Below are 14,700 nucleotides of genomic sequence, written 5' to 3'. Positions count from 1 at the left end.
GCTTAATTTAGAAAGTTGCTAACCAACAGAGGAGTGAAGTTATAGAAATAACTTCTAATAGAAGCAATGGTGACAAATAACCTAATTATTTTTAAAACAGAGTTTGATAAATTTATGAATGGGATTATGTGATGAAGTTGCCTGCAGTAGCAAGGGACTGGATTTGATGACCAAGGAAGTTCTTTCCAGTTTTATTTTCTATACTCTTAACTGTACTTGAGCTCATATCTAGCCTTCACTTGTGCTTGCTATTCATCTTGCAAGTTCTTGTGCAACATCCAAGGTCTAAATACTTTCACATTCTCTGTACAACAATGATTTTTTAAAAATGAAAGAATGGAATATTTGTTAGAAAAACAAAACAAGATATAGGTAAAGTCTAAAAAGATTACAGGTCACCCATCCTTACACATTTCTGATGTTTATTTTCAGTTCTGAAATTTCTATTAATCATTTATTGTTCCAGTAAACAGCCACAATGCACAATATGATAGACATGCGGAATATTTTTTCTGAATACTATTCAAATAATGCTTATATCTTCATTTCTGGCATTCTACAAAGTGCTGTACAAGTCCATTTTACCTTGTACAATGATTTTATTCAACTAGGGAAGCAAACCAATTTAGGATTATTTAACAAATCTTTAAAATAGTGACTTCCCAGTCAATTCTATTATTTTAGCTACATTTTTCTTGTTACACTTGAATGCCCATTCGAGAGAATGTATTCGATGTTATTCAACATAACCACTGTGTCTATGCATTCTGATTTTCACAGAATATAGACTCCCCACTTATAATTATGGTTTCTTAAAAGAATTAAGACATAATAAATTTGCTCAATCTTTTGAGACTAACTTTTCAAGTGCAAGTTAAAGGATTTAGAAATATTACAAGAATAGAGTAGGCAAGAAAGGTACCACATGACAGTATGTGTTACCAATTTGGGGCATCGTTCTTACTTTCTCTGGAAAGTAAGAATGATGCCCCAAATTTCCCTAATAATCTTCTCTACTCAGGTCTTTTTAGATGCTAAATTCACTCTACTCCAGTCTATTCATACTGCTGTTGCTAAATAAAGTTTGGCCCCAAATAAGGCACGGATTTGAAGGAAGTTTTTGGAAAGTGTAGGGGACAATTTCCTGGTGCAAGTGCTGAAGGAACCAACTAGAGGCTCTTCTTGACCAGCTGCTCACAAACCGGGAGGAATTAGTAGGGGAAGAAAAGTGGATGGGAACCTGGGAGGCAGTGACTATGAGATGGTCGAGTTCAGGATCCTGACACAAGGAAGAAAGGAGAACAGCAGAATACGGACCCTGGACTTCAGAAAAGCAGACTTTGACTCCTTCAGGGAACAGGATCCCCAGGGAGAACAACATGAGGGGGAAAGGAGTCCAGGAGAGCTGGCTGTATTTTATAGAATCCTTATTGAGGTTGCAGGAATAAACCATCCCTATGTGTAGAAAGAATAGTAAATATGGCAGGTGACCAGCTTGGCTTAACAGTGAAATCCTTGCTGATCTTAAACACAAAAAAGAAGCTTACAAGAAGTGGAAGATTGGACAAATGATCAGGGAGGAGTATAAAAATATTGCTCAGGCATGCAGGAGTGAAATCAGAAGGCCAAATCACACTTGAAGTTGCAGCTAGCAAGAGATGTTAAGAGTAACAAGAAGGGTTTCTTCAGGTATGTTAGCAACAAGAAGAAAGTCAAGAAAAGTGTGGGCCCCTTACTGAATGAGGGAGGCAACCTAGTGACAGAGGATGTGCAAAAGCTAATGTACTCAATGCTTCTTTTGCCTCTGTCTTCACGAACAGAGTCAGCTGCCAGACTACTGCACTGGGCAGCACAGCATGGCGAGGAGGTGACCAGCCCTCTGTGGAGAAAGAAGTGGTTCAGGGCTATTTAGAAAAGCTGGACAAGCACAAGTCCATGGGGCCAGATGGACTGCATCCGAGGGTGCTAAAGGAGTTGGCAGATGTAATTGCAGAGCCATTGGTCATTATCTTTGAAAACTCATGGTGATCGGGGGAGGTCCCGGATGACTGGAAAAAGGCTAATGTAGTGCTTATCTTTAAAAAAGGGAAGGAGGAGGATCCAGGGAACTAGAGGACAGTCAGCCTCACCTCAGTCTCTGGAAAAATCATGAAGCAGATCCTCAAGGAATCAATTCTGAAGCACTTAGAGGAGAGGAAAGTGATCAGGAACAGTCAGCATGAATTCACCAAGGGTAAGTCTCGCCTGACTAACCTAACTGCCTTCTATGAGGAGATAACTGGCTCTGTGGATGAGGGGAAAGCAGTGGATGTGTTATTCCTTGACTTTAGCAAAGCTTTTTATACAGTCTCCCACAGTATTCTTGCCGGCAAGTTAAAGAAGTATGGACTGGATGAATGGACTATAAGGTGGATAGAAAGCTGGCTAGATCTTCAGGCTCAATGGTAGTGATCAATGGCTCCATGTCTAGTTGGCAGTCGATTTCAAGCAGAGTGCCGTAAGGGTTGGTCCTTCATTTTTGATGAGGAGAATGGCGTGGACTGCACTCTCAGCAAGTCTGCAGATGACACTAAACTGGGAGGAGTGGTAGATACACTGGAGGGTAGGGATAGGATACAGAGAGGCCTAGACAAATTAGAGGATTGGGCCAAAAGAAACCTGATGAGGTTCAACAAGGACAAGTGCAGAGTCTTGCACTTAGGATGGAAGAATCCCATTCACTGTTACAGATTAGGAACCAAATGGCTAGGCAGCAGTTCTGCAGAAAAGGACCTAAGGGTTACAGTGGACAAGAAGCTAGATATGAGTCAACAGTGTGCTCTTGTTGCCAAGAAGGCTAACGGCATTTTGGGCTGTATAAGTAGGAGCATTGCCAGCAGACTGAGGGACATGATCATTCCCCTCTATTCAACATTGGTGAGGCCTCATCTGGAGTACTGCGTCCAGTTTTTTGCCACACACTACAAGAAGGATGTGGAAAAATTGGGAAGTGTCCAGTGGAGGGCAATAAAATTATTCGGGGGCTGGAGCACATGACTTATGAGGCAAGGCTGAGGGAACTGAGATTGTTTAGTCTGCAGAAGAAAAGAATGAGGTGGGATTTGATAGCTGCTTTCAATTACTTGAAAGGAGGTTCCAAAGAGGATGGATCTAGACTGTTCTCAGTGGTAGCAGATGACAGAACAAGGAATAATGATCTCAAGTTGCGGGGGGGGGAGGTTTAGGTTGGATATTAGGAAAAACTTTTTCACTAGGAGGGTGGTGAAGCACTGAAATGTATTACCTAGGGAGGTGGTGGAATCTCCTTCCTTACAGGTTTTTAAGGTCAGGCTTGACCCCTGGCTGGGACGATTTAGTTGGGGATTGGTCCTGCTTTGAGCAGGGGGTTGGACTAGATGACCTCCCGAGGTTCCTTCCAACCCTGATATTCTATGGTCCCTATCTTGTTCACTACATTTCATTCCATTCAATGCACATGGACACTGTCCAACCAGTGCACTGAGGGACCTGACAAATGCTGAGTGCCCTAAAATCCCAGTGAAATTGATGTCTCTCAGAAGGCACCTCAGCACCTTACGGGATAGTTCTAAACTTTAGACAGAGTATGTGATACTTTAATTAGAGCAAAGAATCCTGTGGCACCTTATAGACTAACGGACGTTTTGGAGCATGAGCTTTTGTGGGTGCATCTGACGAAGTGGGTATTCACCCACGAAAGCTCATGCTCCAAAACGTCTGTTAGTCTATAAGGTGCCACAGGATTCTTTGCTGCTTTTACAGATCCAGACTAACACGGCTACCTCTCTGATACTTTAATTAGAAACTACCATAATGTTGCTGTATAAGAAGAGATACTGAATTAAATTTCCACTTTAATTTTGATGTTTCCTAGATTCTCTCTTTACAGGGCCTTAACATCTTTTAATGTAGTTACAAATTTATAGCTCAGACATGCAAAATTGTATTTGCCCATTCATCTCAGCAGAATAATTTTTAAAGTATTTGTTTTTGTCCAAGAGTGAAATATGAAATGCTATTAGGTGTTTAAAAAAAACAAAACACAAAACCCCAAAAAACAGTGCTCAAATGCCTCACTTCTGACCAAAGTAGGGGCCCAGGATATAAAATTGTCTGCACTATCCCCTTGGTTTGGATTCTTTCAAGCATAGTACATGTCCTCTTTCCATGCAGGAGCATTTATTTGCAGAAACCACGTTTGTCCTCATGACTATGATCTTCTCAATAATCCACACAAATGCAAAATCCTGTGGAGTCTATTTGTTTGGCATATAATTACTCCTAGGGGAATTCTGCACCACTGCACACATGCAGAATTCATGTCCCCTGCGGATTTGTTTCCCTGCAGAAAAATGCCTTCTGACACGAAAGCAAAGGGAAGCCGCAAGAGCGATCACGCACTCCTCCCCGGCACAACTCTCTGAAGTAATGGAACAAACTTCCATGCCTCCTTCACTTGGAACAAGTGCCTCAAGAATCATAATAGTAATATAATACACAGTTTGTTATGGGGTACCTGCCCCACACTGGGCTCTAAGCGGTTGATAGAGCCCTAGGGAGGTTGCACCAGAGGTAGCCACTCAGAGAAGGGCTGAAGGAGGCAGCCAGTCAGGGCCAAGCTGTCCATATAAAAAGGGAGGTGGAGGGCAGAGGAAGGCAGTTCTCTGCTAGGAGCCCAGGGATGAAGGACTATGTCTCTGGAGGGCTGAGACACCTGCCAGCACCCTGGACAGAGCAGAGCAGGGAGCTGGCTGCTAGGGTTTGCAGGCTGAGGCCATGAGGCAAGGGCAAAGAGGATGCTGGGGCCACAAGGAAGTGGCCAGACAATTTGTTGCAGTAGCCACTAAGGGAAGTGGCTTAACAACAGACTGCAGTTCCCCTGGAAGGGGGGTGTCATAAACAGATAAGTAAGAGTTAATAGAACAAAAGTGCTTCATATCTCTTTGACTGGAAAGGGTTAACAAGAACAGTGAGCCCGGCTGTCACCTGACCAGAGGACCAATCAGGGGGCAGGATACTTTCAAATCTTGAGGGAGGGAAGTTTTGTGTGTGCTGTTAGATTTTGGTGGTTGTTCACTCTGGGGGCTCTGAGGGACCAGATGTGCAACCAGGTTTCTCTCCAATCTCTCTGATACAGACTCTTATAAGTTCAGAATAGTGAGTACTAGGTAGATAAAGCGAGTTAGGCTTATGTTTGTTTTCTTTATTTGCAAATGTGTATTTGGCTGAAAGGAGTTCAAATTGGTATTTTGCTGAAAAGATTCTAATTTGTACTTGTATACTTAGGCTGGGAGGGTATTCCCAGTGTCTATAGCTGAAAGACCCTGTACCTATTCCATTTTTTTAAATTTACAAAGATAATTTTTACTGTTTTTCTCTCTTTAATTAAAAACTTTTCTTGTTTAAGAACCTGATTGTTTTTTTTATTTCTGGTGAGACCCCAGGGGACTGGGTCTGGATCCACCAGGGAATTGGTAGGGAGAAAGAGAGGCTAATTTCTTTCTGTGTTAGGATTACTGTCTCTCTCAGGGATAGTCTGGGAAGGGGAGAGAGAAGGAGGAGGGGAAGGTGGATTTTCCTCTCTGTTTTAAGATTCAAGGAGTTTGAATCACACAGTGATCTTCCAGGGTAACCCAGGGAGGGGAAGCCTGGGAGAGGCAATGGTGAGGGAAAGGGTTTACTTTCCTTGTGTTAAGATCCAGAGGGTCTAGGTCATCCCCGGGCAAGGTTTTGGGGGGACCAGAGTGTACCAGGCACTGGAATTCCTGGTTGGTGGCAGTGCTACAGGTTCTAAGCTGGTAATTGAGCTTAGAGGAATTCATGCTGGTACCGCATCTTTTGGACGCTAAGGTTCAGAGTGGGGAATTGTACCATGACAGGGGGAGCACAGGGTGTGGCATGGCCGGAGGGTTGTGTCAGTGAAGAGGATGCCACAGTCCTTGGAGAGACGTAGGTCCTAGAGCAGGAGTGATGGTGGTGAGGCAGAGGATGCACTAACACTCAGAGCTAATTCCCAAGACAGCCAGCAGGAGGTGCCAGAGTGGTGAGTGAACCCCATTATACAGTTTTTATACAGAACTTTTCATCAGTAAAGCTCTTTGAGATTATCCCAATTTTAGAGATGGGGAAACACACACGGAGAGGTGAAGTGACTTGCCCAAGGTCACCCAGAAGGCTAGTGACAGAGCCAGAAATAGAACCCAGATGTCCTGAATCCCAGTGCAGTGCTCTATCCAATAAGCCACACTATTATTCTGATGACTATGCAAAAGAGTTATCTGAACCTGCCGTATGGCCCTTAGGAGGAGGCAAAACTAGAAGATTTCTAACTGCTACTGCTCCTTTTTCCTGCTTGCAGGCAAGGAGCTTTGGAGAACAGCTGAGGGGTGTATCCTATTGCTCTCTGCACATCAGCCCTCATTTCTTCTAAGCACATAATAAATAGGGCTCCCCCCACTAGACAGTATTACCTGACATACCCGACAACCTTCTGAGAGAGACAAAAGGTTCATTTATTTCCTGAGCAATTTTCAGGCAGAAAGGCGCACGAGTAGTCAGTCTACTTAGACAACAACCTGCAACTCACTTCACTCAAGAGGGCCACTATTTCTGAGCTAGATAAATTTTAATGTAGTCAGCTAGAACTTAAGGGCTCTGTCTATCAAACTCTGAATAGCTCCTCATCTACATTGGTCCAGAACCATAAAAATAATGTGATGCATCTACATAACAATAAATAAGCAAACATGCACATGGTAGTAGGCACACTACCAAAAAAAACCTTCTTCAGAGATTTCCTGGTCCCTGCTATTTTCCCGAGTGCAGGATTCCTCTCTTATAAGAGCTTTTCCCTAATATATACACATCAATAACTAAATAGTTGACTTCATAACTTCTTTTTCCACTGAGTTGTTTAGTTTTAAGGATTAATGTATTTTATGTAACTGAAAAAGTTGATTTAGAAGCTTCATTTACAGTTTTCCATAAAACAAGATCAGTTTTCTTTGCTATACCACAGTCTGCCTTTGTGCCTCTAATTTTTCTCCCAAATGAATACTTGTCCACAGCTTTAAAGTGTTCTTTGCTGAAGTAACCTGAAGACACTCAGCTGACAGGGCAAAAAGAGAAGCCAGAAAAAGTCTAAGCATGTATGTGTTACAAATAATACTGAAGGAGTTTAGCATACTTAAGGGTTTTACCAGACCACATCTCCAGATAATCACAAAAAGTTATGTGAAAGTAGCACTGAGGAACTATTTTAAACCCACAGAAGCAAAGAAATTCAGAAATAAAGATGAAAAGCCATCCTTAATCTACCCCAAATGTGTTAGACATTGCAGCATGTCTAGTACATAAGCTCATCCATCATTTAACTCAACCTTCCAATAATAGGGAGGATTACACATGAGTTTCTTTAACACACTTACTTATGTGAATTTAAATAAGAGCTCATGAGATTGATAAAAAAAATTTAAAAAACCATAATTTGTTGATTCTCAGTATAACTGAGTTCATTTCAGAGTCCAGTTTTCATCCATCTAGGGACTGTTGACGTAAGAAGTCAGCTTCTCTATCAAGTCTGACTACAAAATATTTTTTGTAGATTCGGCTGTAAGATTCAGATTCTCCTTAACACTTTGGTTGCTGTATTCAAGCACTAACACCATGATCAAAAACACTGTAAAAGGATTTTTGATATTTTCCTAAAATAAGTATTTTAGGGTCAGAATCATTCCCTTCTGAGGAATCCCCCTTCACCGCAAGACAGACTGTGAAAATTCCATACATTTCTAAAAAATCATCCAGTAAGGGGTGTGGGCAGAATTTGCTGTCTATGGAGTGAACAATGAGTGTTACCTTGCAGCCCCAAAACTGACCTAAACTCCATGGAGAGATCCTGAAAATCTGAGGGCTGGAAAAAAGTCTGAAAAACATTTACAGGAAGGGATGGGTTCCTCCACATTAACCCATGGTACAGCTCTTCGCCTTTAATACCCTTCCATGGGAGCTTGCCAGCAAAGAATATGAATCTATAAGAATGATATTTTTCCTGCTGATGCTTCCCTGCAAGTTTGCCAGGTTATGATGATCCAATGTATCTTGGTCATGCCACACCTAAGCACTACCCCTACTCAGTGAAACCCTCCTAAAATTGTAGATCCCAAATGCCAAGTTAATGTGGAAGAATCTCACTGATTTGGAGCTTCTCTGTGACAATTTATCAATACTGTATATGGACCTGGTTACTGGGATGTAAGTCAAGTCAATAGAGCTGCCTGGGAAAACAGAATGACTCAAAATAAGCCACCACGCAGCACACATTTGAAATTTGCTAAGGGACAATCCATTGGCTCTGAAGACCCTGCTTGATTTCCTGCTAGGCCTACAGGACTAGTTTTGACCAGAAGGGTCAAAGCCTGGGAATACAGAAGAAGCATGTTAAAAAGGACACTCTTGTTCAAGTAAGGTAACAGTAGGCTGAGACAAAGGACCTTGATGGGAGTGTCTGAAGAAGCTAGGTCATGACCAGAAGATGTTAAGGCTTTAGGTAAGACAGATATGCATATAGATTCTTTGTAGTTTTAAAACCCTTTTTCTCTCAAAGATTTGTTCTGCCTGCAAAATAAACAATAGTTTGGTTATAAGGAGACTGTTTTGTCCCTGTACATCACTGGCCACATACTCATGATGGGAAGAACTTTAGATGCCAGAACTCAGTCTAACTTTCCAAATAAGCCTGGTTGACCCACAGGCTACTGACAGGTTTCAGAGTAGCAGCCGTGTTAGTCTGTATCCGCAAAAAGAGTAAGAGAACTTGTGGCACCTTAGAGACTAACATTTTTTTGGGCATAAATTTTTTTTCCTGTTCTTTCCACAGGATACCATAGCCCAGGTTTAAGAGTGGGAGAATTATGAAAATTCAACCCCAGGGGAAATAAAAGACAAGAAAGTCCTAATACTTGTGCACTCAGACCACAAAGGGCACAGAAGTGCAACTAGCCCTGTAATCATGACAGCGGACTTCAGAGTTTAAAGAATGATGCTATTTAGCAGACAAATTTCCCTTCATCTGACAGATTCTGGGCCCTTCCAGTGTGATTTACGATGCCTGAATTCTCCCTGTAGGAAACATATGAGAGGATAATCTAGTCCTATGTCACTGTTTTTAAATACTATAAAATAAAAAAATCTTGTAAATCCAGATTATGGAGTAATTGCTTATAAAATTTCATTTTAAAATGGTGATTTATGGGAGTGCAAAAAACCAGAAACCATAAAAAACAACTTTAGCACAGAAACAAACAGCTGAATTTATTTAAATCAAATTTGAAAACATTTTTCTCCTCTGACTCTTCCATGTGAAGTTTCAGACCAAGATCAGTTCTTATACTTGTGTTATAAGTAAGGCTGCGAGGCTGTCACCGAAGTTACAGATTCCATAACTTTCCACAATCTCCATGACTTCTGCAGTGGCTAGTGCTAGATCAGGAACTGCCCGAGGTCAGCAGCCCCTTGGTCAGCAGCAGCAGTTTGGATGTGTGGGAGGGGGCTCAAGGTTGGGGCAGAGGGTTGGGGTGTGGGGCAGCACTTACCTGGGGAGGGGCTCCCTGTCTCCCACTTGCATGTCCTTGCAGCTACTAGGTGGAGGGGCCAACAGGCTCCAAACACTGCCTACAGCCACAGGTGACACCCCCCGTAAGTCCCATTGGCTGTGCTTCTCAGCCAATGGGAGGTGTGGAGCTGGCAACCCCCCCGTAAGTCCCATTGGCTGTGCTTCTCAGCCAATGGGAGGTGTGGAGCTGGCACTTGTGGCAGAAGCAGCGCATAGAGCCCCCCTGACCGCCCCTCCCTTAGGAGCTGCAGGGAAATGCAAATCAGAGCTGGGTGGGGAACCTGACAGTCCCGCCGTGCACACCCCGCAGCACCAGCGGGGGTCCCAGGCCAAGCGCCACCCACCCCCCCATCCTCCAGTACCAATAGAGGTCAGGGGTTGGGCGCCGCCACCTGCCCCACCCCATGGTGCCCCAGCCCAAGTTTCAGTTAGGGGTTGTCATAAACGGATTGTTAAGGGTTAATGTCTCTTCTACCTGTAAAGGGTTACAAGCAGGGAACTGGACACCTGACCAGAAGACCAATCAGAAGACAAGATACTTTTAAATTTGGGTGGAAGGAAGCTTTTGTGTGTGTTCTTTGTCCGTTGTGTGTTCTTCTCTCGGAGGGTCTGAGAGAGACCAGACATTACTACAGGCTCTCTAAATTTCTTTTCAAATAGTAAGTAAAAACAGGTGGTTTAGGCTTTTTGATTGTTTTACTCTATTTGCAATTGTGGATCTGGCTGGGTAACTTTTATATGTGTAGTTGCTGGGAATATTTTGATTTGTATTGGTACTGGGGGCAAGTCTCTTTCTGGTGTCTGTAAGCTATAGGACCCTGTAATATTTACATCTTGAAGTTACAGAGATAATTCTTTACTTTTTCCTTTCTTTTATTAAAAGATTTCTTTTTAGAGGACCTGATTGATTTTTTTTTCTTGTTTCCCTTGTTTTATTCCAGGGGATTGGGATAACTCACCAGGACGGGTGGGGGAGATGGGAGGGGGGAGAGATAGATTCAAGGAAAACAGAGAGAGATTCTGTTTGCCTCTTTGTGGAAGGGAAGGGAGATGCTTCTCTGTATGGTGATTTAAGAGGTTGGATCAGTATCTCTCAGGATAGCCCAGGGAGGGAAATTCTGGGAGAGGGAAAGGTGGGGGAATGGTTTATTTCTCCTTGTTTTAAGAACCCAAGGGATCTGGGTTCTTGGGGTCCCCAGGGAAGGTTGGCGAGGTCAGAGTGCCCCAAAACACTATATTTTTGGGTGGTGGCAGTGCTATCAGATCTAAGCTGGTAATTAAGCTTAGAGGATTCAGGTGCTAGTATCTCATTTTCTGAACTCTAAGGTTCAGATCTGAGAGGGAATGCTATGACAGGGGTATATAGTAAAAGTCATGGATAGGTCACGGACATGAATTTTTTTTTTTTTTACTGCCCGTGACCTGTCAATGACTTTTACTAAATACTCACAACTAGAACGCAGCTTTAGTTATAAGTAATAGAGGAAAACTGGAAGAGTGGGGTTTGTAATAAAATTACTGAAACTATTTTCCACTATGGTAACTACATTTGGGCTGTAATGATCCTAAATCCAATAAGCAGTATCAAGTCACACAAGAGGAATCCTTGAAAAAATGTTTAATTCATAATATTGACAAACAAACACCAGCTGCACATGGCAGAGAACATGTACTAAACTATTAACTCACAGCACTGAAGGAGGGCTATATTAATTTCAAATTATCTTTGGTTTATTAAATCACTCACTTCTGGAAGAAAATTAAGGAAAAACATTAGTAAACTCTTATTCACAACATTGCTCATGCCTGGTTTTAGTTATCTGACAAAATATTCATGAAGTCATTCAAAATAATGTGTAATGTAGATTTTTCAGTCTGACAACCAAAACAGTTGAAAAATATATATATCAAGTGATTACAGCTGAACAATATTCTAAACGCTGAAGTGTAATACAATAAGATGCTCAGTTAGATTACATAGGAAACTTTGTAGTTTTATAAGGGAATCAAAACTTAAAAAAAATGAAAAATCCCAAATCCTCTGATCCAACTATAAATCTGAAAGTCCATGTGCTGAAGCATAAATGCAAATGAGAAGTTGGAGCCTAATGTAGAAATAAGCTACTCTATTGCGTGAATTATCATCATCATCAGTGTGTGACTTGATTGGATTGTGTGGTGGTAGACTGATTATAGTCACTCTGCATTCAATCATTGGAGAATTACGCCAATAGCCTACTAAATATACACCCCAAACTTGATTACTTTTATTAGACTATGTCTCAGTTATTCTGCATTTCATTATTATAAAAAATTGTTTTAAACAACAACTTGAGGGAGAGGCATTATTTAAAATATCCTTCCACTAGGAAAAGTATTTCCTAGAAGAAAGAAGAGAAAGTAGGGAAAAGAAAATTACCATCTTCTCTCCCCAATTTTGGCTATACATATTGTAAATAAATTAAAAAAAAAAAAAGTCAAACACTTCCTTCTCTTCATGTTCCCAGGACCTGTAAGGTCCCTTTTCTCTTCTCCAGTCTCCATGAACCCAGTTGACTTTCTGATGCAGTTTGTGATCCAATGACTACTTTCCATTACAAAAACTAAATTGGAAAAAAAACTTTGTAATGGACAGTGAGGTCTGCAGGTGTCCCAAAAGTGCTGCTGAGCTCACAGTGAGGGAAGAGCAGATGAGGATTAGTGTTTCCTTAGTCTCCAAAGCTCTGTTCCCTCACTTACTTGCCTCCATCCACCAACTCCCAACTAAACTCGGTTTCTTAGGACAAGAAACCGAACAAGGCACTAGTTCAGCTCCCACACATACGCAGTTTGCAGACACCTCCACTGACATGTCTGCTTCTGCAGCTATCTCTATTCACAAACAGACGGATTTTAGGTTGGTTCGGGTTTTGCTTTTGTCATAAACAGATAGCTAAGGGTTAATGTCTCTTTCACCTGGAAAGAAGTAACCTGAAACACCTGACCAGAGGACCAATCAGGAAACAAAACTTTTTCAAATCTGGGTGGAGGGAAGTTTGTGTGTGAGTCCTTTGTTCTTTGTCTTGTATCTGTCCCTCTCGGCTATGGGAAGGATTTTTCTATTTCCTGCTTTCTAATCTTCTGTTTCCCAGTTGTAAGTACAAAAAGATAGGTTTGTTTTTTTGTAGTTACATGTGTGTAGTTGCTGGAGTGTTTTGAATTGTATTCTTTTTGAATAAGGCTGTTTATTCATATTTCTTTTAAGCAATTGACCCTGTATTTGTCACCTTAATACAGAGAGACCATTTTTATGTACTTTTTCTTTCTTTTTACATAAAGCTTTCTTTTTAAGACCTGTTGGAGTTTTTCTTTAGTGGGGGACTCCAGGGGATTGAGTCTGTGCTCACCAGGGAATTGGTGGGAGGAAGAAGTCAGGGGGAAATCTGTGTGTGTTAGATTTACTAGCCTGACTTTGCATACCCTCTGGGTGAAGAGGGAAGTACTTCTGTTTCCAGGACTGGAAATAGAGAGGGTGGAATCCCTCTGTTTAGATTCACGGAGCTTGCTTCTGTGTATCTCTCCAGGAACACCTGGAGGGGGGAAGGGAAAAGGTTTATTTCCCTTTGTTGTGAGACTCAAGGGATTTGGGTCTTGGGGTCCCTAGGGAAGGTTTTTGGGGGCACCAGAGTGCCCCAAAACACTCTAATTTTTTGGGTGGTGGCAGCTTTACCAGGTCCAAGCTGGTAACTAAGCTTGGAGGTTTTCATGCTAACCCCCATATTTTGGACGCTAAGGTCCAAATCTGGGAATAGATTATGACATCTTTTAAACAGGTAACTAAATGTCACTGGGTCATTCTTTCCGCATCACTGGAGGAAGGCCTTCCCCCAAAAGATGGGTTTTGCATTTTTCCAAATGTCAGGCATATCCAGATTTCTTGTAGTAAGGGGTTCCACTATCACAGACTACCTGCAATGAAACTGCTCTGCTCTGGCCCCAGAGAAGTATCCCTGAAGGGCCACATCTTCCTATCCAATAGATAGACTAATTGCCTTTGTGTAAGGGCTCTGAAAATGAGGATCAGGCACTTGAACTGAACCCATAATAGAACAGGGAGCCAGCAGAGCGTAGGAGGTCTGTGTATATAATCACTTCAGTGTACGTGATGGCTTTGGTGACCAGTGCCAGACAGCCTATTACTGTCTCCTGGGTAAGTTCTCCTTTAGCTCAAGTGGTGCTTTTGGCACTGAAGGTCTATGGTTCAAACCTCACTGACAACTATTGTATCTGTAGAAGTGGGCAGTTGTGTTTTGTTACAAGAACTCTTCAAAATAACAAAAAGCTTGGACCCAGAGGTAAAAGTAAGCAGGTACGCCCCAGTATGGGGTACTGGCAAGAATCGGTGCACTGTACCGGGGCAGATGGGCTTCCCCTGGCAGCAATTTAAAGGGCTTGGGGCTCCCACTGACGCTACCCTCCAGGGCCCTTTAAATCGCCAGCCGAGCCCCACTGCTGGAGCCCTGGGGTAGCGGCAGTGGGGCTCTGGCGGTGATTTAAAGGGCCAGGGGCTCCTGACTGCAACTACTGCAGCAGAGCCCCGGGCCCTTTAAAGCTCCGCCAGAGGCCGAGGCCCCAGGATAGCAGAAAGCCGGGAGCCCCCTCCCATGGTGATTTAAAGGACCTGGGGCTCCGGTGTGGTAGCAGCAGCTGGAGCCCCGGGCCCTTTAAATCACCCCCAGGGCTCTCAGCCACCTCTGCAGCTGGTAGCTCTGCAGCTGGTAGCTCTGGGGGTGATTTAAAGGGCCCAGGGCTCCCAGCTACTGCTACCACAGCCCCTGATTTAAAGGGCCTGGGGATTTAAAGGCCTCGTCTCTTCCGGTTGAGGCCACACTTCTTCCGGCTGAGGTCCTGCCCCTCCTAAAGGACTTACCGGTACTCCGGAGTCCTTAAGTTACTTTCACTCCTGCTTGGACCTTTAAAAAAGTAATAATCTTCTATTATTTAAGCGAACATTTAGTTGAAGCTTTTAGCTGGCCCAGTATTCACAACAGCAGATTAGTACAGAGAGGAGCAGAGCAGAGACTAAGGCT

The 14,700-nt window shown here is 42.8% G+C and overlaps 1 protein-coding gene across 5 annotated transcripts in view; it reads right to left on the bottom strand.

Moving 5' to 3' along the window:
- WDR27 (WD repeat domain 27) overlaps positions 1–14,700 on the bottom strand; it is a 293,233-nt gene that overhangs the window by 194,030 nt on the left and 84,503 nt on the right. The gene's annotated exons all lie outside the window — the stretch shown is intronic.

This window comes from Gopherus flavomarginatus, chromosome 4 (assembly GCF_025201925.1).
Source record: "Gopherus flavomarginatus isolate rGopFla2 chromosome 4, rGopFla2.mat.asm, whole genome shotgun sequence".
In the NCBI taxonomy this organism is placed as follows: Eukaryota; Metazoa; Chordata; order Testudines; family Testudinidae; genus Gopherus; species Gopherus flavomarginatus.
Note: the sequence above shows the minus strand (reverse complement) of the source record. Positions and strands in the feature narration are given on the sequence as shown.